The sequence below is a fragment of the Aotus nancymaae genome, unplaced genomic scaffold (genome assembly GCF_030222135.1).
Source record: "Aotus nancymaae isolate 86718 unplaced genomic scaffold, 86718_ANA_hifiasm-v0.15.2.pri h1tg000012l, whole genome shotgun sequence".
Taxonomy (NCBI): domain Eukaryota; kingdom Metazoa; phylum Chordata; class Mammalia; order Primates; family Aotidae; genus Aotus; species Aotus nancymaae.
The window spans coordinates 21859794-21882604 of record NW_026988423.1 but is presented as its reverse complement, the minus strand read 5'-3'; the positions used below and the strand labels follow the sequence as shown (position 1 = coordinate 21882604).

The following is a 22811-nucleotide window of genomic DNA, read 5'->3' as shown; positions in this document are numbered from 1 at the left end:
CCCTGCTACGAAATTGAAGTTCCCCTGAAGTTCTACAGACAACATGAACATTATAAAACATTATGTTTTCCCTTTAATATATTCTTTCAGGTCCTGCATACCAGTGAAACTATTGACATCAGCCTGTCTGAACAACCCCACTGACGCCAGTTGGTCTAAGGGACCCCATTGACATTAGCTGGTCTGAAGGATCCTGGAGCTGACTCACCAAAAAATGCAGTTTCCACATCTTGATGATTTCATCCCCCATATCCCAACCAATCAATGGCCTCAATTTTCCAACCCCTTACCTTCCATAATCCCCTTAAAACTTAAAATACCAGCCCATAGCTCCCCAGGGGAGATGGATTTGAGGGTCTCCTCCCATATCCTCACTCAATGCCCTGTAATCATTAAACTCTTTCTCTGCTGCAAACCCTACTGTTTCAATGTAACTGATCTATTACTGCACAGTGGTCATATAAACTTGTTGGTTGTATAACATTTTGTCAGTTTAATTTTCAGGCCCTAGTCTCTGAACATAAGAAGGTAGGGAAAAGGTTTCTCCTCCCCTATACAACATAGGTAAAAGATCCATTCAAAATTCAAGGTAAACAAATGGATTTTAACATACTAGTATAAAAAATTTTATAGCTTGCCAGGAATAAAACTAAAATAAAAATAAAAACAAATTTAAAAATAGAAGCAAAATGTTTACTGATATAGTTTCAGATGCCACAATGCAACTAACCTTTAAGACACCAATGTGTCAAGTTTTGGCATAGTATCAAAGATGAATATCCACAATTATCTTTAAAAGCTATTAAAATACTCTTTGCTTTCCAGCTAATTATCTGTATATCATCAGATCTTCTTTATGTATTTCAACCAAAACAACATATTCCAATCAATTAAATATAGCAGGTAAGAAAAGTAAGCCCTTTCCATGAAAGAGATTTATGAAACGTAAACAATATTATTCTTCTAAGTAAACTGACTTTTTATCTGAAAAACATTTTCCATGGAAAATATGCTATTTATGTTAACACATAGGTTTATTATTGTCATTTCAAAATAAATTAATGCATCAATATTAAATTTTTTCTCAGTTTTAATTTAGGGTTCAGTAAATATGGATTTTATCTATTTGGATAGATAAAAATATGCTATTTATGTTAACACATAGGTTTATTATTGTCATTTCAAAATAAATTAATGCATCAATATTTAATTTTTTTCTCAGTTTTAATGTAGGGTTCAGTAAATATGGATTTTATCTATCCAAATCTACTGAACCCTACATTAAAACTGAGAAAAAATTTAATATTGATGCATTAATTTATTAACAAAGACCCCAAAGATGTTTTGTTTATATGGATAGATAAAATATGGATATATTTTTATATATTGTTTATATGGATAGATAAAATCCATATTAAAAAAACCTCTTTGGGGTCTTTGTTAATTATTAAGGATTTAAGAGGTCCTTAGACTAAAATGTTTCAGCACCTCCAATCTACTATATTCTCATCTTGTCTCTACCCACATGGATAATTTTTAGCATCTAGTATCTAGTCATATTCCTTATTTTCTAGCCTTTACAACAAACTTTGTGACCTCAATATCCATATTCATGATCCATTTGAGACTAAGACCTTGGAGTTCTTCCTCCTCCTAATCTTCAGCCCTTGACAATCACCTGCCAGCAAAGCCATTTCTTTTTTTTTTTAATTTTTAAATTTTACTTTAAGTTTAGGGAAACAAGTATAGAATGTGTAGGTTTGTTACATAGATACATGTGTGTCATGGTGGTTTGCCGCACCTATCAACCCTTCATCTAGGTTTTAAGCCCAGTATACATTAGCTATTTGTCCTAATGCTCTCCCTCCCTTTCCTCCCTACCCCCTGACCAACCCCGGTGTCTGCTGTTCCCCTCTCTGTGTCCATGTGTTCTCATTGTTCAACTTCTACTTATGAGTGAGAACATGTGGTGTTTGGTTTTCTGGCAGCAAAGCCATTTCTTGGACCTTATTAACACACAGATAGTCTACAGTGAAGACCTCAAACTTTGGTCCAGACAAGGTGGCTCATGTTGGTGGTTAGTGGTTGTTTTTAGAGACAGGGTTTCACTATGTCACCCAGGCTGGAGTAGAGTGGCTCGATCATAAGCTCACTGGAGCCTCAAACCCCTGGGCTCCAGTGATCCTCCTGCCCCAGCTTCCCAAGTAGCTACAGGCGTACACCGCCATGCCTGGCTACCAGCACTTTGGAAGACCAAGGCAGGAGGATCACTTGAGTCCAGGAGTTCAAGACTAGCCTGCACAAGATGGCAAGACCCTCACCTCTGCAAAAAAATAAAAAGATTAACCAGGCACAGAGTTGTGCTTCTGTAGTTCTAGCTACTTGGGAGGCTGAGATGGGAGGACTGCTTAAGCCCAGAAGGTTGAGGCTACAGTGAGCTATCATCATGTTACAGGCAGCGTGACGCAGCGAGACCCTGTCTCAAAACAAAATACAACAACAAAAAAACCCTCAAACTTTGTTTTGTCGTTTTCTGACCACAACCTCCTTTCTTATTATTTTTTTCTTTTTTCTCTTTTCTTTCTTAAGGTTATACCTGAACACAACCTCCTTTCTAATCACTATTCCAATCCTTCACAAGGAATTAATGAGCACTGATCCACTCCTACACTATCCAGGTCATTAGCTTCATTTCTAGCTCTTTTTCTTCTAATGTTTACTACACAGACTATCATGGATATCCTGCAAATACTTCAAATTTAACCTGTCCAGAAGAGAATTTGGGATTCTGCTTCTGCCAGAAATGGAGTACCAGGGACAGATTTACCCTGAGGCCCTAAAAAACTAAACAACTGGACAAACATATGAAACAATGTTTTCAAACACTGGACAACAGGCAGCACAGGACTATGATCACTGAGAAAAGGAATACATATGAAAGCAGCCCTACAACTGCTCCAGCTTACTGCCTGGAGGAAGGTTCCAGTCTGCAGCACAGGGAAGGCGAATGCAAACAGAGCTGGCATTGTTGCTAATTAAAGAGACAAAAACAGGGGTTCCGAGAGGCCAAGGTGGCTAGAATTTTGAGGACGACATAATACAAAGAGTAGGAGCTGTCTTGTTGGCCTTGTTAGGGTACAGAAAACGATACCCCAAAATATAATGCTTTGGTATACTGAGTGATTTGAAATAAAGAAAACTGGTAAGGCAAAAAAAAAAAAAAAAAAAAAAAAAGAAAGAAAGAAAGAAAAAAAGGCAAAAAAAAAGAGAGATAAAAAAAGAAAATTGGTCAGGCAAAGTGACTCACACCTGTAATCCCGGCACTTTGGGAGGCTGATGCAGGCGGATCACTTGAGCACAGGAGTTTGAGACCAGTGTGGGCCACATGGCGAAACCCTGCCTCTACTAAAAATACAAAAATTAGCCAGGAATGGTGGCGCACACCTGTAATCCCAGCTACTTGGGAGGCTGAAACATGAGAATCACTTGAGCCCAAAAGGTGGAGGCTGCCACAGTAAGCCAAGATCACACCACTGCACTCCAGCCTGGGCCACAGAGCCACATTCTGTCTCAAAAAAAAAGAAAAGAAAAATTGAAGCAAAGTATGGTGGCTCTCACCTGTAATCCCAACACTCTGCAAGTCTGAGGCAGGAGGACTGCTTGAGTCCAGGAGTTTGAGACCAGCCTGGGCAACATAGCAAGATACTGTCTCTACAAAAAATAAAAATAAATAAGGCCAGATGTGGTGGCTCACACACGTAATCCCAGTACTTTGGGAGGCCGAGATGGGCAGGATCATCCTGAGGACAGGAGTTCAAGACCAGCCTGGGCAACAGGGTGAAACCCTGTCTCTACTGAAAATACAAAAAATAGCCAGGCATGGTAGTGGGCACCTGTAATCCCAGCTACTCAGGGGAACCGAGGCAAGGAGAACTGCTTGAACCCAGGAGGCAGAGGTTGCAGTGCCAAGATCCTGCCACTGCACTCCAGCTGGGTGACAGAGTAAGACTCCATCTCAAAAAATTTAAAATAAATAATAGTAGTGTGGTGGCACATGCTTATAGTCCCAGCCACTTGGGAGGCAGAGGTGGGAGGGTCATCTGAGCCCGGGAGGTCAGGGCTGCAGTCAGCTGTGATCGTGCCACCACACTACAGCCTGGACAACAGCAACAGAGCAAGATCCTGACTTTAAAAAAAAGAGAGAAAATTGAAAAGTCTCAGAAATAAGACTCAGAACCAAGGTCTATCTCCAACCTTATCCCAAGCCCATCTCTCTGATCCTCTTTCCAGAAGTACCAGGAGGGACAATCTTTGGAATTTCCTTATCAAAGAAAATGTCTCTGCAAAAGAAATGCAACTGTCTTAAAAGTCCCTGCCTAGGAATCTTACCAAACAATAAGGAAAGATTCACCACCAAAGAAGAGAAGAGACTAGAAGTTATCAACATGTCCAGATAAGACTTTTCATTTATAAGTCCCTGACTTATGATGGGGTTACATCCAAATAAACCCACTGTAAATTGATCATGTAAGTTGATTTTTTTTTTTGAGACGGAGTCTTGCTCTGTCGCCCAGGCAGGAATGCCGTGGTGCAATCTCAGCTCTCTGCAACCTCTGCCTCTTGGGTTCAAGTGATTCTCCTGCCTCAGTCTCCCAAGTAGCTGGGATAACAGGCGTATGCCACCATGCCCAGCTAATTTTTTGTATTTTTGGTAGAGATGGGGTTTCACTATGTTGGCCAGGCTGGTCTCAAATTCCTGACCTCAGATGAGCCACCTCAGTCTCCCAAAGTGCTTGGATTACAGGCATGAGAGCATAAACCACCATGCCCGGCCCGTAAATTAATTTTTGACTCATGATACTTTCAACTTATGATGGCATTTTCTGGACACAGCCCCATGGTAAGTCAAGGAGTATATCAAATGTGTATTGTTTTCCTAATATCATAAAGTATAAAAATCAAAAGTCAAACCATTGTAAGTTAGGGACATCTGTATTCTTCTAAGGACAGTTCAGACAGATTACTTGAGAGACAATATGTATAAGGCAACCTTTGTTAGGCCGGGCATGGCAACTCACACTTGTAATCCCAACACTTTGGGAGGCCGAGGTGGGTGGACTGTTTGAGCTCAGGAGTTCGAGACCAGCCTGGGCAACATGGCAAAATCCCGTCTCTACTAAAAAGACAAAATTAGCTGGGTGTGGTGGTGCTTACCTATCGTACCACCTACTCAGGAAGCTAAGGTGGGAGGATCACCTGATCCTGGGGAGGCTAAGGCTGTGGTGAGCCATGATCATGCCACTGCACTCCAGGCTAGGTGACAGAGTAAGACCTTGTCTCGAAAAAAAAAAAAAAAAAGACAACCTGGGTGCCAGGCTCTCCCCTGTAATTCCAGCACTTTGAGAGGCCGAGGTGGACAGATCAGCTGAGGTCAGGAGTTTGAGACCAGCCTGGCCAACATGACAAAACCCTGTCTCTACTAAAAATACCAAAATTAGCCAGGTGTGGTGGCTGGTGCCTGTAATCCCAGCTCCTCGGGAGGCTGAGGCTGCAGTGAGCCAAGATCTCGCCACTGCACTCCAGCCTGAGCAACAGAGCAAGACTCTGTCTCAAAAAAAAAAAAAAAAGGGACAATCTTTGTTCACAGTGAAGTTCTGCCCCTTATCTTCCTGCCATCTCCCCAAGAGTTCAAAAGAACCTTGTCCCAGGCCATTGTTCTTTAGGTTCATTCTTTTTTCTCTTTTTCATTTTTTATGTTTAGAGACAGATTCTAGCTACATTGTCTAGGCTGGTCTGAAACTCCAGGCCTCAAGCAATCCTCCTCCCCCAAACTCCCAACTGCTGGGATTATAGGCATAAGTGACTGCACCCAGCATTTGGGCTCATTCTTTTACTGAATGATTATTATTATTCTGAAAATAATTTACTCTGATAACCTTCATTTCCCCTTCCCTTTTAAAGAAGGGTAGGTATTAGGCTGGGCATGGTGGCTCATGCCTGTAATCCAATCACTTTGGAGGCCAAGGCGGGCGGATCACCTGAGATCGGGAGTTCAAGACCAGCCTGACCAACATGGTGAAACCCCGTCTTTAAAAAATAAAAATAAAAAAATAAAATTAAAAAAATAAAGAAAGAAGGGTAGGTATTTAAGCATCTGGACTTTATTGGATTATCTTTCCTCTGTAACTCTCCTGTGCTTGTTATGTACATGAAATAAATTTTATATGCTTTTTTATCCTATTAATCTGCCTTTCGTCAGTTAATCTTTAGTGAACCTTTAGAGGGCAAAAAGAACGCTTTCCCTCTTCAACCCTATAGCCTCTCAAACTTATAAATAATTGCCAAGAGAAACTAAAGAAGAAAAAGAGCACTCTTCCACGTTCATGAACCAAAAGACTCGATATTAAGATGTCAATTATTTCCAAATTGATCTACAGATTCAATATAAACTCAAATTCCAAGCAAGCTTTTTGTAAAAGCTGGTAATTTGATTCTAAAATTTACATGAAAATAAAAAGTATCTAGAATATTCAAAACAATTTTCGTAAAAACACCAAAGTTAGAAGACGCACTGATTTCAACGTTTACTATGCAGTTACAAGGAAAGACAAACAGATAGATGTAATGGAAAAGACAGTAAAGAAACAGAGCCACACTACAATTAAAAATAAGAGAATTCTCCTTGTTGAAAATGATAAAATACGCCCCCCCACCCCGCCTGTCTCCCAATCTTGTCTTTCAAATTTTCTTTCACTGTCCTTTTCAAACATACAAAAATCTTTCTAAAGGCTAAAAATAGTCACACAAATGAGGAATGTTTCAAGGACCTGGGAGCCACCTTTTTGAAATGCAAACATCAAAGGAGACAGCTTCCCTATCTCCCAGTTGCCAGTAGGAAGGTAAGACTCTAACTTTCAAGAGCACCTTACTCCAATTTATAGAACTACCTTGTACCATAATGATATGACTAAAAACAGCTTGTTTCTCTTTCAGATAAAGCCAATACAGATGGTCTCCCCAATTACCATAATAAAACAGGACAAACTATGTGTGACAAATGGTGCTGTCAAGTCCTCTTACTTGAGGACTAACAATTGTTTATCTTAAAAGTATGTATTGTACCAAAATTAGCAGGGCATGGTGGCAGGCGCTTGTAATCCCAGCTACTAGGGAGGTTGAGGCAGGAGAATTGCTTGAACCCGGTGGGTGGGGGGGACAGAGGTTGCAGTAGGCCAAGATCGAGCCACTGGCACTCCAGCCTGGGAGACAGAGTAAGAATCCATTTCCTTTTTTTTTTTGAAACGGAGTTTCGCTCTTGTTGCCCAGGCTAGAGTGCAATGGCTCAACCTCGGCTCACCACAACCTCCACCTCCCAGGTTCAAGTGATTCTCTTGCCTCAGCCTCCCAAGTAGCTGGGATTACAGGCACGTACCACCACACCCAGCTAATTTTGTATTTTTAGTAGAGACAGGGTTTCTCCATGTTAGTCAGGCTGGTCTCGAACTCCAGACCTCAGGTGATCCATCCACCTTGGCCTCCCAAAGTGCTGGGATTACAGGCGTGAGCCACCATGTCTGGCCAAGACTCCATTTCAAAAAAAAAACCAGTATGTGGCTGGGTGTGGTGGCTCACACCTGTAATCCAAGCACTTTGGAGGCCAAGGCGGGCAGATCACCTGAGGACGGGAGTTCAAGACCAGCCTGACCAACACGGTGAAACCCCGTCTTTAAAAAAAAAAAAGATTTGTATTTTTTTATATAATTTTTTAAATAAAAAAAAGAAAAAAAGAAAAAAAGTTAAAAAAAACAGTATGTATTGTAAAGGGCTACATTACATCAGCTTGGCTACATAAGGGGGTGACATTCTGTCAATTTTTACAATATCTCAGTGGATGTGTGATATGCATCACATCTGATTTAATGCTTATTCAATAATAAAACTGTTGTCTTTCTCTACTACCTTAGTGACAAGTTTTCTGGGGTGAGAGAAGATTTTCAGTTTTTAAAGGGTATTTCTCCAATAGCGGTCATTTTATGTTTTATAAAACTGCCAAGGTAACTCACTGGGGAAAGGATACTCTTTTCAACAAATGGTGCTGGAACACGTGTACATCTATCTATAACCAAGAAAATAACCTTTTTTTTTTTTTTTTTTTTTTTTTGAGACAGGATCTTGCTCTGTTGCCCAGGCTGGAATGCAGTAGTGCAATTTCAGCTCACTGCAACCTCCACTTCCTAGTCACAAGCTATCCTCCTACCTCAGCCTCCCCAGTAGCTAGGACCACAGGCATGAACCACCATTCCCGGGTTTTTTTTCTTTTCTTTTCTTTTCTTTTTTTGTATTTTTTGTAGAGATGGGGGTTTTACTATGTTGCCCAGGCTGGTCTCAAACTCCTTAGGTCAAGCAATCCACCCTACCTTGGCCTCCCAAAGTGCTGGGATTACAGGTATGAGCCATTGCACCTGGCCAAGAAAATGAACCCTGACCCTTACTTGGTACCAGACTGAAAAATTAACTCAAAAGAGATCATAGGTCTAAATGTAAAGGTTAAAACTATTAACCTCCTAGAAGAAGGTGATCTTGGGTTAGGCAAAGATTTCTTAGGCCACAAAATATATGAACCACAACAAAAACTGACAAGCTAGATTTTGTCAACATGCTACCTTTTGTGCTTCAAAAGATGCTGTTACAAAAATGCAAGAGCAAGCCACAAACCAGAAAAAAATACTGGTGAAATATGTATCTGATAAAATAACTTATAAAGAGAACAAATAAAGAACACCTACAATTCAATACTCTGGAGGCTGATATGAGAGGACTGTCTGAGCCCAGGAGTTTGAGATCAGCCTGGGCAACAGAGCAAGGCTCTGCCTCTTAAAAAAAAAAAAAAAAAAAAACGGGCCAAACACAGTGGCTCATGCCTGTAAACACAGCACTTTGGGAGGTTGAGGTGGGAGGATCACTTGATGCCAGGAGTTTGATATCTGCATGGGCAACATGAAAAGACCACATCTCTCCAAAAAAAATTAGCTGGGCATGGTGGCACACGTCTGTGGTCTCAGCTACTTTGGAGGCTGAGTCAGAAAGACTGCTTGAGGCCAGGAATTCAAGAAAGAAAAAATAATTCTTACAACTCAATAAGAAGACAGCATGCTTCTTAAAATGTGCAAAATATCTGAATAGATGCTTCCCCAAAAAAGAAAGACAAAAAACAAATAACTGCATGAAAAATGGTCAACATTAATAGTCATTAGGGAAATGCAAATTAAAGCTACAATGAAATACTACTATACATTTATTAGAACAGATTAAAGACTGATAAAACCTAGTGTTGGTGAGGATATGGAGTAACTGAAATGCTTATATGTTGCTGGCAGAAATGTAAAATAGCAAAGCAACTTTGGAAAACAGCTTGGCAGTTTCTTATAAAGTTAAGCAAACATATGGCCAAAAATCCCACTCAAAGCCCTTTACCTAAGAGAAAAGAAAACATTTCAATATCAGGACTTGTACTTGAATACTCAGAACAGCTTTGTTAATAATAGACAAAAGATCGAAACACTCATAAGTGGGAGTTGAACAATAAGAACACATGGACACAGGGAGGGGAACATCACACACTGGGACTAGCGGGGTGGGGAGCTAGGGGAGGGATAGCATTAGGAGAAATACCTAATGTAGATGATGGGGTGATGGATGCAGATGGATGCACCACCATGGCACATGTATACCTAGGTAACAAACCTGCACGTTCTGCACATGTGCCCCAGAACTTAAAAGTATAGTAAAAATATATATATAAACCTTTAAAAAAATAGAAACAACCCAATATCTATCAACCAGTGAATATATAAAGAAATTTGATACAGTCTTATAATGTAATACAACTCAGCAATAAAGCAGAATAAAATACAGATACATAGGAACATGGATGAATGGATGAATCACAAAAGCATTATCCTACACAGGAAAGAGACACAACAGACACTGTATGATTCTATTTACATGAAATTCTAGAAAAGGCAAAACTATACATAGAGAAAACAGATCAGTGGTTGCCAGTGGTTCAGGGTAGAGGAGGTGACTGACTCCAAAGAGTCATAAAGGAACTTTTTGGGGTGACAGAAGTACTTTATACCATGATTGTAGTAGTGCTTATATGACTGTATACATTTGTTAAAACTCATCATTTGAATTTTATTATATATAAAGCATACCTTCATAAAGCTGAGTTAAAAATCAAATTTATAATCTCTGCTCCCAAGGCCACTGCCCTAAACTGCTTCACCTCCTATATTCACCAATTCTGTCATCCCAGACATCTCACTGCCATTATTCCACTTCTCCCACAGCTTCTACCTCTAAGCAGTTAACAAATCTCATCAATCCTACCTCAGAAAGCCTTTCCTTTCTGTTCCTTTGCTACTTGAATAAGGCTCTCACTTCATCTCACTGGCACTCTAATAGTCTCCCTGACACCAATGTTTATCTGTTCTTTGGCCCATCTAATGTAAGCAGCCAGAGATCTTCTCCTTCTAATAAACACAAAGTTACTCCTAACAGACCAACCATCCTGCAGATTAAAAAAATCTAAATTCTGCCCAGGCACAGTGGCTCACACCTGTAATCCCAGCACTTTGGGAGGTAAGAGCAGGCAGATGGCTTGAGCCCAAAAGATGGAGACCAGTTTGGACAACATGGTGAAACCTTGTCTCTACAAAAAATACAAAAATTAGCCAGGTGTGGTGGTGTATACCTGTAGTCCCAGCTAGTTGGGAGGCTGTGGTGGAAGGATCATTTGAGCCTGGGAGGTGGAGGCTGCAGTGAGCCAAGATTGAGCCACAGCAGGCCACACCGGGCAACAGAGTGAGATCCAAACTCAAAAAAAAAAAAAAAAAAAAAAAAATCTAAATTCTAAACAAAAGTGAAAAAGTGGCCAGGTGCAGTGGCACATGCCTGGAATATCAGCACTTTGGGAGGCCAAGGCGGGTATATCACTTGAGGTCAGGAGTTTGAGACCAGCCTGGCCAACATGGTGAAACCCTGTCTCTACTAAAAGTACAAAAGTTAGCCAGGAGTGATAGCACACTTGAGGTCCAGCTTCTCAGGAGGCTGAGGTGGGAGAATCACTTTAACCTGGGAGGTGGAGGTTGCAGTGAGTCGAGATCATGCCACTGTACTCCAGCCTGGGAGACAGAGCAAGACTCTGTCTCAAAAAATAAAAAAGTAAAAACGTATCTACCTGGAGCACTAAAGAGTAAACAACAAACAGACAAATAATAAACTGAGAGGATCTGACCATTAGAAAATGTTAATTATTTCTATTTCTTCATTTGTTATTTGTTTTTTTGTTTTCTTGTTTTGAGTAGGGTCTTGCTCTGTTGCCCAGGCTGGAGTGCAGTGGCACAATCATGGCTCACTGAAGCTTCAGACTCCTGGACTCAAGTAATTCTCCCACCTCAGCCTTCTGGTAGCTGGAAGTACAGGTGTGCACCATGACACCCACCTAATTTTTTTCTTTTTCCTTTTGTAGAGACAGGGTTTCACTATGTTGCCTAGGCTGGTTTCAAATTCCTGGCTCAAGGGATCCTCCTGCCTCAGCCTCTCAAAGTGCTGGGATTATAGCAGAGAAAGGGAATTGAAATGACAGAACTGAAAAATACAGTACTGAAAATATGAAATTCACTACATCAGCTTAATAGCGGAATGGAAATGATATAGAACAGCAAGTGAACTTAAAGACACATCAATAGAAATTATCCAATATGGCCGGCAGCAGTGGCTCACGCCTATAATCTCAGCACTTTGGGAGGCTGAGGTGGGCGGATCACTTGAGGTCAGGAGTTCAAAACCAGCCTGGCCAACATGGTGAAACCATGTCTCTACCAAAAATACAAAAATTAGCTGGGCATGCTGGCAAATGCCTGTAATCCCTGCTACTTGGGAGGCTGAGACAGGAGAACTGCTTGAACCCAGGAGGCAGACTTGCAGTGAGCCAAGATAGTGCTATTGCACTCCAGCTTGGGCAAAGAAGCAAGACTCTGTCTTAAAAAAAAAAAAAAAGAAAGAAAAGAAATTACTTAATATGACAAATAGAGTAAAAAAAAAATTACTAAGAAATGAAGAGAGCCTCAGTGAGCTGTCGGACAATATCAAAAGGTCTAACTCATGTGAGAGTGGAGTCCCAGAAGGAAAAGAGGGACTAGGGCAGAAAAAATATTTGAAAATTATGTCAGAAAATTTCACTAATTTGGCCAGGTGTGGTGGCTCACACCTGTAATCCCAGCACTTTGGGAGGCCAACATGGGCAAATCACTTGAGCTCAGGAATTCGAGACCAGCCTATGCAATGTGTCGAACCCTCATATCTGCAAAAAATACAGAAATTAGCCAGACATGGTGGTGCATGCCTGTGGTCCTAGCTACTTGGGAGGCTGAAGTGGGAAGATGGTTTAAGCCTAGAAGGCTGAGGTTGCAGTGAGTCAAGACTGCGCCACTGCACTCCAGCCTGGGTGACAGACTGAGATCTTATTTCAAATTTTTAAAAAACTAAATAAAATTTCACAAGTTTGGTGAAAGATGTAACTTCACAGATCAAGAAACTCAGAAAACTCCAAAAAGGAAAAACGCAAAGAAAACAGCAAGTAAGCAAATCAAAGTCAAACTGCTGAAAACTGAAGATAAGTTGAAAATCTTGAAATAAACTACAGAAAAAAATGACACAATACACAGAGGGAACAAGAATATGAATCGTCACTGACTTCTCATCAGAAACAACAGGAGCCATAATTATATGATAACACCTTTAACTGGGTAAATGAACTGTGGAATATTAATACAATGGAAAAAAGAATAAACTATTGATAACTACCACCTCATGGATGAATCTCAAAAATATACTGAGTAAAAGAAGCTGGAAATCTTTAGAAAAGTTAGAAGCCAAAATATTTAGAAAAGATAAGTGTAATCTATAGTGACAGACACAGCTCAGTGTTTACTTAGGAATGGTAGAACAAGAGAACAGTGACTGAAAATGAACACAGGGAGCATTGTAGAGCAATAGCTATGTGTCCTTGATTGTGTTAGTGTTTACATGCATGATTAATGTGTCAAAACTCATCAAAATATAGACTTATGTTTTTGCATACAAATTATATCTCAAAGTTGATTTTTTAAAAAATACTAAGAGATGGCCGGGAACAGTGGCTCATGCCTGTAATCCCAGCACTTTGTGAGGCCAAGGCAGGTGGATCACCTGAGGTCAGGAGTTCAAGACCAGCCTGGCCAACATGGTGAAACCCCATCTCTACTAAAAATACCAACAATTAGTCAGGCATAGTGGCGGGTGCCCGGAAACCCAGCTACTGAGGAGGCTGAGACAGGAGAATCTCTTGAACCCAGGAGGCGGAGGTTGCAGTGAGCCAAGATCATGCCATTGCACTCCACCCTGGGAAAGAAGAGTGAAACTCCATCTCAAAAAAAAAAAACAAAAACAAAAACTAAGAGATAATTCTAAGTTTCTACAATTACAACTCTAAATAATTCTACATTATCCAAGAAAATTATAAATCTTTCTGAATCAGCTGGCATGTAATCTTTTTTTATGATGTACATTGCCAGTAAATTAGAGAAGCAGATGGGGAAAGAAGATGATGACCAAACTAAAATAGAATTCTAAAGAACATCCAATTAATTTTCTTTTCTTTTTTTTTTTTTCTTTTTGAGATGGAGTTTCCCTCTTGTCCCCCAGGCTGGAGTGCAATGACGAAATCTCAGCTCCCTGCAACCTCTGCCTCCCGGGTTCAAGCGATTCTCCTGCCTCAGCCTCTCAAGTAGCTGGAATTACTGGCACCCACCACCACGCCTGGCTAATTTTTGTATTTTTAATAGAGACAGGTTTTGGCCATGTTGGCCAGGCTGATCACAAACTCCTGAACTCAGGTGATCCGTTTGCCTCAGCCTCTCAAAGTGCTGGGATTACAGGTGTGAGCCACCGTGCCTGGCTCAATTAATTTTCAATTTACGTAGTAAACGTATACACTTAAATCCAGTCAAATTTAGAATTACATTAAATGTAAATGGACTAAAGGCTCTAATTAAAATGCAGTTTATCAGACTAGATTAAGAGGACCCATTTTTTTTTTTTTTAAATAGAGTCTCCTTCTGTCGCCCAAGCTGGAGTGCAATAGTGCAATATTGGCTCACTGCAACCTCCGCCTCCTGGGTTTAAGTGTTTTTCCTGCCTCAGCCTCCCCAAGTAGCTGGGACTACAGGCGTGTGTCACCACACCTAGCTAGTTTTTTTAAAATTTATTTTTAGTAGAGCCAAGGTTTCACCATGTTGGCCAGACTGGTCTTGAACTCTTGACCCCAGGTGATCCACCTGCCTTGGCCTCCCAAAGAGCTGCGATTACAGGCTTAAGCCATTGAAGAGGACCCAATTATAGGCTGTGTACAAAACATACAGAAACATACGCTGAAGGGGAAAGGATTGAAAAACAGATATCATGTAAAAAGCAAGTATAAGACAACTTCAATGTCTACAGCAATATAAGTAAACTGTAATATAAAGAGTATGACTAAGATAAAGAAGGACATTTCATAATGACAAAATAGTCAATTTATCAGTAATATATAATGTTTAATGTTGGGGCTCAAGGCACTCCACCCCAAAATACAACTTAAAACAATTTTTTTTTTAATTTTTAATTTTTGTGGGTACATAATAGGTATATTCAAAATACAACTTTAGGAGACCTGAAGATGACATTTCAAAATATACCCTTTTGACATATTAATTATTTCAAGATGAATACTTTGAGAAACTGTAGACATAGGAGTAGCTCTGAAAATTTTCCCTTCTATAAAGAAAATCTGCCATCTCAAGTCCGGGTGAGGTGGCTCATGCCTGTAATCCCAGTACTTTGGGAGGCCAAAGTGGGTGGATCACTTGAGGTCAGGAGTTTGAGACCAGCCTGACCAACAAGGTGAAACCGAGTCTCTACTAAAAAAATACAAAAATTAAAAAAATAAATAAATAAAATAAAACAAAAACAAACAAACAAATACAAAAATTAGCCAGGCGTAGTGGCAGGCACCTGTAATCCCAGCTACTTGGAGGCAGAGGTTGCAGTGAGCCGAGATTGTGCCACTGCACTCCAGCCTGGGCAACAGAGCAAGACTCCATCTCAAAGAAAAAAAAAGAAAATCTGCCATTTCTAAAAGAATTTCCATCAGCAAAAGTAAGTCTCCCAAGAAGAGAGCTGCTCCAAGACCCCTTCTCACCTGAAGAACATTTTAAAAATTGTACTCTCATGCCTTTAAAAGACAGCTCTATTCTAAAGACAGCCCTCCTAAACTGAAGGAGACTGCTGTGTGTCCTGCCATACTACCTTGTTAGAACTGAGCACAGGAGGGGCCAAAAAAACAGAGGGGAGTAGAAAAAGCAGAGGCCAGGACAACCACAGATATTTTTACCTACATAGCAAGGCAATTTTTATTCACTCTATGTTTCTTCCCCTCACTCGCCCCTAATTTGTTTCTACCGCCCCCTAGAAATCTCAAGCCTCTCTTCCTTTCTGTAGCTCAAGCTACTACATAAGTGTCAATCATCTGGCCCTTTAACCTCATATTTTTGTGGGACTCCTATGCATACATGCATGGACACATAATTAAAATGTTCTTTTCAGCTGTTAATCTGTCTCATGTCAATTTAATTAATGACCCAGCCAAAGAAATTACTTAGAAGGGTGAAAAGAAACCATTTTTCCCTCCCCTACAATAACAATCATAAATATATGTGTATCTAACAATACAACATCAAAATATAAGAAACAAAAATTGACTGAATTAAAAGGAAAAAAAAAAGTGGCTGGGCGTAGTGGCTCACGACTGTAATCCAAGCACTTTGGAAGGCTAAGGCAAGCAGATTGCTTGAACCCAGGAGTTCGAGACCAGCCTGGGCCACATGGTGAAACTCCATCTCTACAAAATATACAAAAATTAGCCAGGTGTGGTAGTGCACAACTGTAGTCCTAGCTTCTCAGGAGGCTGAGGTGGGAGAATTGTGTGAACCTAGGTTGAGGCTGCAGAGAGCCATGATTGTGCCACTATACTCTAGCCTGGGTGGCAGAGCAACACCCTGTCTTGAAAACAAAAAAGAAAAGAGCTATAGTCATAGAGATTTTAACATCCCTCTGGCCTAAGTAACTGATATAACTAAATTTTAAAAATTAAAAAAACACATTAACAATGTTCCTCAATAAACACAGACAAAGGGCTAGGCACGGTGGCTCATGCTTGTAATTTCAGCACTTAGGGAGGCCGAGGCAGGAAGATCACTTGCGGCCAGGACTTCAAGATCAACCTCAACAAAATATCCACAGATTTTTTTTTTTTTTAATTAGCCAGGCATGGTGGCAGTGCCTACAGTCCTGGTTACTTAGGAGGCTGAGGTAAGAGGACCACTTGAGGCCACGAGTTTGAGGCTCCAGTGAGCTAGGATCATTATCACTACATTCCAGCCTGGGCAACAGAGCAAGACTCCACTCAAAAAACAAACAAAACAAACACAAAGTCCTTAACAAAACATTAGCAAATTGAATTTGGCAATATATAAAAACAATATGTGTTGTCCATGTTTGGTTTATCTCACAAATGATAAACCAAATTTATTGAACATTTGAAAATAAATCAATGGGCCAGTTGCAGTGGCTCACACCTGTAATCCCTGCGCTTTCTTTGGGAGGCTGAGGCAGGCAGATGGCTTGAGGTCAGGAGTTCGAGAAAAGCCTGTCCAACATGGCAAAACCCTGTCTCTACTAAAAATACAAAAATTGGCTGGGCATGGTGGCAAGCACCAGTAATCCCAGCTACTCGGGAGGCTGAGGCAGCAGAATTGCTTGAACCTGGGAGGCGGAGGTTGCAGTGAGCTGAGACTGTACCACTGCACTCCAGCCTGGGCGACAGAGGGAGACTCTGTTTATACACACACAAAAAGTGATTAAATATATCAATGTAATACACTGTATTAACAGAATAAAGGAGAAAAACCATTTGATATATATATATATTTTTTAGATGGAATCTCGCTCTGTCACCCAGGCTAGAGTGCAGTGGCGTGATCTCAGCTCAATGCAACCTCCGCCTTCCAGGTTCAAGGGATTCTCCTGCCTCAGCCTCCCGACTAGCTGGGTTTACAGGTACTCACCACCATGTCCAGCTAATTTTTGTATTTTTGGAAGAGACAGGATTTCACCATGTTGGCCAGACTGGTCTTGAATTCCTGACCTCAGGTGATCCACCTGCCTTGGCCTACCAAAGTGCTGGGATTATAGGCGTCACCCAGCCAATAATTTTTAAAGATGCAGAAAAAGCATTTGACAAAATGAAGTACTCATTCATTTTAATAACTCTCAGAGAATTAGAAATAGAACGTAACTTCTATTTGATAAAACACGTACGAAAGGCCAGGCACGGTGGCTCACGCCTGTAATCCCAGGACTTTGGGAGGTCGAGGAGGGTGGATCACGAGGTCAGGATTTCGAGACCAGCCTGACCAACATGGTGAAACCCCATCTCTACTAAAAATACAGAAGTTAGCTGGGTGTGGTGGCGCGTGCCTGTAATCCCAGCTACTCAGGAGGCTGAGACGGGAGAATTGCTTGAACCTGGAAGGCAGAGGTTGCAGTGAGCTGAGATCATGCCATTGCACTCCAGCCTGGGTGACAGAGCAAGACTCGGTCTCAACAAAAAAAAAAAAGAAAAAGAAAAAGAAAAAAAGGCATACACAAAAAACCTAGAGCCAGCATCAAACTTATTGTTAAAATATTAAACACTTATCCTCTAAGAGCAGGAACGAGGCAAAGATACTCACTTTAACACTTCTATTCAATAGTGTACTGGAGGTACTAGCCAGTGCAATAATATTTATAAGAAATAAAAGGTTTAAGGGTTTGAAAGGAAGAAATAAAATTGTGTATACTCAGAGATACCATGATTGTTTATGTAGAAAATCTTAAGGAATCTACAAAACAACTAATACACTGACACAGAAATTTAACAAAACAGCAGGTATAAGGTCAAAAACAAAAATAAGTTGTACTTAGCAGCAATTGAAACTTCTAAAAAATTCTTAATTTCATTTACAATAGCATCAAAGAACATAAAATATTTAGGAATAAGTTTAAAGAAAAATGTGCAAAATCTGTACACTGAAAACAATAAAATGTTGCTGAGATAAAGACCTAAATAAAGATGTGTCATATTTATTAATTAGAATACTTAATATTGTTAAGATGTCAATTTTTCCCAAGTTGATGTATGTTCCTACCAGTTTTATCTTTTTTTGTAGAAACTGGTAAACTCTGGATATTCAGAACTTGAACTCAGACCCGGAACAAGTAAACTTAATAAACATTTATAGAACTCTCCACTTCAAATACACAAAACATACATTACCACCTCACACCTATTCCAAAGGTGACTATATAATTGGAAGTAAATCACTCCTCAGTAATCGCATAGCATTTCATAGGTTTAAATTAAATATTGGTTGGCTGTTTGTTTGTTATCTTCTTCCCTTATTCTTTCCTGACTACATCATTAAGTATAATTATCAGTATAAAAGAGGTTTTCAGTACCCATTACTAAATTGCATTCTAGCCTGGGCAAGAAAGCAATACTCCCATTCTCTCTCCCTCTTTCTTTTCCTTCTCCCTCCTCCCCATTCTCTCTCTCTCTTTCTCTTCCTTTTTCCTCCTTCCTATTCTCTCTCTCTCTTTCTCTTTAAAAAAAAAAAAAAAAAAAAAAAGAAACTGGTAAACTCATTCTAAATACACGAGGCCAGGCACGGTGGCTCACGTCTATAATCCCAGTATTTTGGGAGGTTGAGGTGGGCCGACTGCTTGAGTCTAGGAGTTCGAGACCAGCTTGGACAATATGGCGAAACCTTGTCTCTACAAAACATATAAGAAATTAGCCAGGTGTGGTAGTGAGCATCTGTAGTCCCAGCTACTGTGGAGGCTGAGATGAGAGGATTGCTTGAGGCTAGGTCAAGGCTGCAGTGAGCTGTGATCATGCCACTGCACTCCAGTCTTGTGACCATCTCAGAAAAATGAAAAATACATGAAAATGCTGAGAACCTAGAACATGTAAAGGACCTAGAATGTCTTGAAAAAAAGTAGAAGACCTTGCATTATCTGATTTCATGACTTATGATAAAGATATAATAATCACGACAATGTGAATTTATTTATATATATTATTTTACAAAAAAAATATAATAAAGAAATAGAGACAAGGTCTCACTGTGTTGCCAAGGTTGGTCTCAAAGTCCTGGTTTAAAGTGATCCTCCCATCTTGGCCTCCCAGAATGCTGGGATTTACAGCCATGAGTCACCATGCCCAGCAGACAGTATAATTTAGTATATATACAAGTATATCAACACAATAAAATGGTATTCAGAAATAGACCTACTATTCATACAAGTGACTCATACTGTCATTTGGTTTTTGGCAAAAGTGCCAAGCACTCAAATAGGGAAAGGAAAGTCATATCAATAAATGGTACGGGAACAACTAGATAGCCACATGGAAAAAAATGAACCTCAACCTTTACTTCTCACCATACATACAAATTATTTTGAAGGGTATAGTGGTACACGCCTGTAGTCCCAGCTACTTGGGAGGCTGAGACGGGAGAACTGCTTGAGGCCAGGAGTTTGTGGCCACAGTGAGCTATGACTGCACCTATGAATAGCCACTGCACTCCAACCTGGGCATCAGAGCAAGACCCTGTCTGTAAAAAAAGCAAACATACATTCCAATGTTGTGCCTCCCATGGGAAGAGGAAAAAAAATCAAAGAATTTGAGATGAATCAGAGACAATAATATAAAAGGCAAAATGATAAAGTTTCCATAACAAAATATACGAAAAAATCTTTGCTATTTCAGGAAAATATACGAAAAAATCTTTGCTATAAAAGAAAAGTTTAGGCCGGGCATGGTGGCTCACACCTGTAATCCTAGCACTTTGGGAGGCAGAGGTGGGTGGATCACCTGAGGTCAGGAGTTCAAGACCAGCCTGGCTATCATGGTGAAACCCCATCTTTTTTAAAAAAAAAAAGAAAGAAAAGTTTAATGAATCAGACATTATTTCATCGAAAATGCAATTAAAAAGTGAACAGTCATGTAAGAGGGCAGTAGAAAATTTTTACATAACATATAACTGACAAATTCAAAATATAAAAAGAACTTCTACTACACAGTAATAAAAAGTCAAAAATTCAACCCCCCGAAAAAAGGGATAGATAATTTAGACACTTCCCAAAATAAAATACACAAATGGCCAATAAGTAAATAGAAAAAGAGACACCATCATTAGTTATTAGGGATATTAAAACCACAACGATTCAAACCATCTGAAATCTCTAGAAAATAAAAAACACACACGTGCTTGCTTCAGCAGCACATATACTAAAAATTGGAACGATACAGAGAAGATTAGCATGGCCCCTGTGCAAGGATGACACGCAAATTTGTGAAGCGTTCCATATTTTAAAAAAGAGAAAAAAAAACACACACACACACAATGAAATACCACGATGCAAGCCCTTGAAAGCAAGGATGTGAGGCAATCAGAACTCTCATATATGGCTGATAGAGTGTAAAATGGTATACCCAATTTGGAAGCACATTTGGCAATTTCTTATAAAACTGTTCATAATAGTCAAAATCTGGAAACTACTACATGATCATCAACAGGAGAATGAATAAACAAATTCCAATACATCAGTAAGAGGAATACTATTCAACAATAAAGCCGGGTGTGGTGGCTCAGGCCTATAATCCCAGCACTTTGGGAGGCTGAGGTGGGCAGAGCACTTGAGGTCAGGAGTTCGAGACCAGCCTGGGCAACATGGCAAAACCCCATCTGTACTAAAAATACAAAAATTCGCTGGGCGTGGTGGTACACATCTGTAATCCCAGCTACTCAAGAGGCTGAGGTGTAAGAATTGCTCCAACCCGGGAAGCAGAGGTTGCAGTAAGCCAAGATTGTGCCATTGCACTCCATCTTGGGTGACAGAATGAAATTCTGTCTCAAAAAAAAAACACAATAAGAAGACCACCATGCCCAGCAAATTTTCTCTACTTTTAGCAGAGATGAGGTCTCACTATATTGCCTAGCCTGGTCCTGAACTCCTAACCTCAAGTGATCCTCCTGCGTCAGCCTTCCAAAAATGCTAGGATTAGTGTGAGCCACCTTGCCTGGCCTCAATTTTAATTTAGCATGGACTCTTTTTTTTTTTTTGGTCACATAACCTGGACTTCAGAGGTGGGATCCTCAGTTCACTGCGACCTCCACCTCCTAGGTTTAAGCGATTCTCGTGTCTCAGCCTCCTGAGTAGTTGGACTACAGGTGGCCGCCACCACCATGCCTGGCTAATTTTTATATTTTTAGTACAGATGGGGTTTCGCCATGTTGGCCAGGCTGGTCTCCAACTCCTTACCTCACGTGGTCTGCCCACCTCGGCCTCCCAAAGTGCTGGGATTATAGGCATGAGCCACTGCACCCAGCCAGGACACACTTTTATATTACATCCAGAGTAATGCTTCCAATGAACAGTTAACTCCCTTGATCTGCTACTTACCTGTCATTCTATCCTATGAATTGATCAGGCAAGTTCTGAGAATTTTTTTTAAAAAAGAAAAATATTGCTTGATATTGTAGCTTTTATACTCCTTGTCCCAAGCTACATCTATGAAAATATAAATCAATTATGTCTTTTAAAACACAGGGTCACCACAAGCCCTACTTACTGCCATTCTCAATGAGTCACTGTTGTTTTGTTATTGTCATTGTTTTTTAAATTTTTTAAATAGAGATAAGGTCTCATTATGTTGCCCAGGCTAGTCTCAAACTCCCAAGCTCAAGCAATCCTCCCGCCTTAGCCCGCTGGGATTACAGAGGTAAACTAGTGTGCCTGGCCACAATAAGTTACTGTTTAAGGTAGGGAGCTTAAAAGAGGTTCTGCACTGGAAGAGCAGGAACAGGGAAACTACCTTTCTAATGCCAGCAATAACCTGAAGGATATACACTGGGAACTACAAACTGTCCCTGCAAAAGCAAGACAACTTGCAGGACAAAGCAGCCAGGTGTCCAGGAGAAAAGAAAATCAAATACATGACTAAACCAAATATTTGATCTTTTAAATTTGGGCCAATTTAGTTTGTCTCAGCTGAAGCAGGAAAATTGCTTGAACCTGGGAGGCAGAGGTTGAAATGAGCCAAAATCATGCCACTGCACTTTAGCCTGGCAACAGAGCGAGACTCTGCCTCAAAAAACAAACAAAAAATTATAATTAGACCAGGCACAGTGTCTCACGCCTGTAATCCTAACACTTTGGGAGGTCAAAGCCAGGAGTTTGAAATCAGCCTGGTCAACAAACTGAGATCCAGTCTTTACAAAAATAAAAAAAACTTAGAGATGGGCATGGTGGTGCACACCTGTAGTCCCAGCTACTTGGGAGGTTGAGGCAGGAGGATGGCTTGAGTTCAGAAGTTCCAGGCTTTAGTGAGCTGTGACTGTACCACTACACTCCAGCCTGACCAACAGAGTGAGATCCTGTTTCTAAAAATAAAAAAATTATAATTACATTGAAATACATAGTGACGACTTTCAAATAATACAAAGCACTTAGCAGATTTTTATTAAGCAAATTCATCTTTATATAATATAATGTGAAATTCCCTTAATTTCCAATCCAGTGATCCAATAAATACTTACCATATAATTACCAGATATATGGCACTA

General features: G+C 40.2%; 1 protein-coding gene and 2 non-coding genes across 4 annotated transcripts in view; 1 reads left to right on the top strand and 2 right to left on the bottom strand.

The window, feature by feature from the left end:
• The window catches only part of RNF214 (ring finger protein 214), a 68595-nt gene that overhangs the window by 25403 nt on the left and 20381 nt on the right, over window positions 1-22811 (bottom strand). The window lies entirely within an intron of this gene.
• Window positions 15302-15459, bottom strand: LOC135274688 (small Cajal body-specific RNA 11). The gene has a single exon (XR_010342470.1). It is a non-coding gene; the product is annotated as a small Cajal body-specific RNA 11 (non-coding RNA).
• Window positions 20450-20557, top strand: LOC135274646 (U6 spliceosomal RNA). The gene has a single exon (XR_010342437.1). It is a non-coding gene; the product is annotated as a U6 spliceosomal RNA (small nuclear RNA).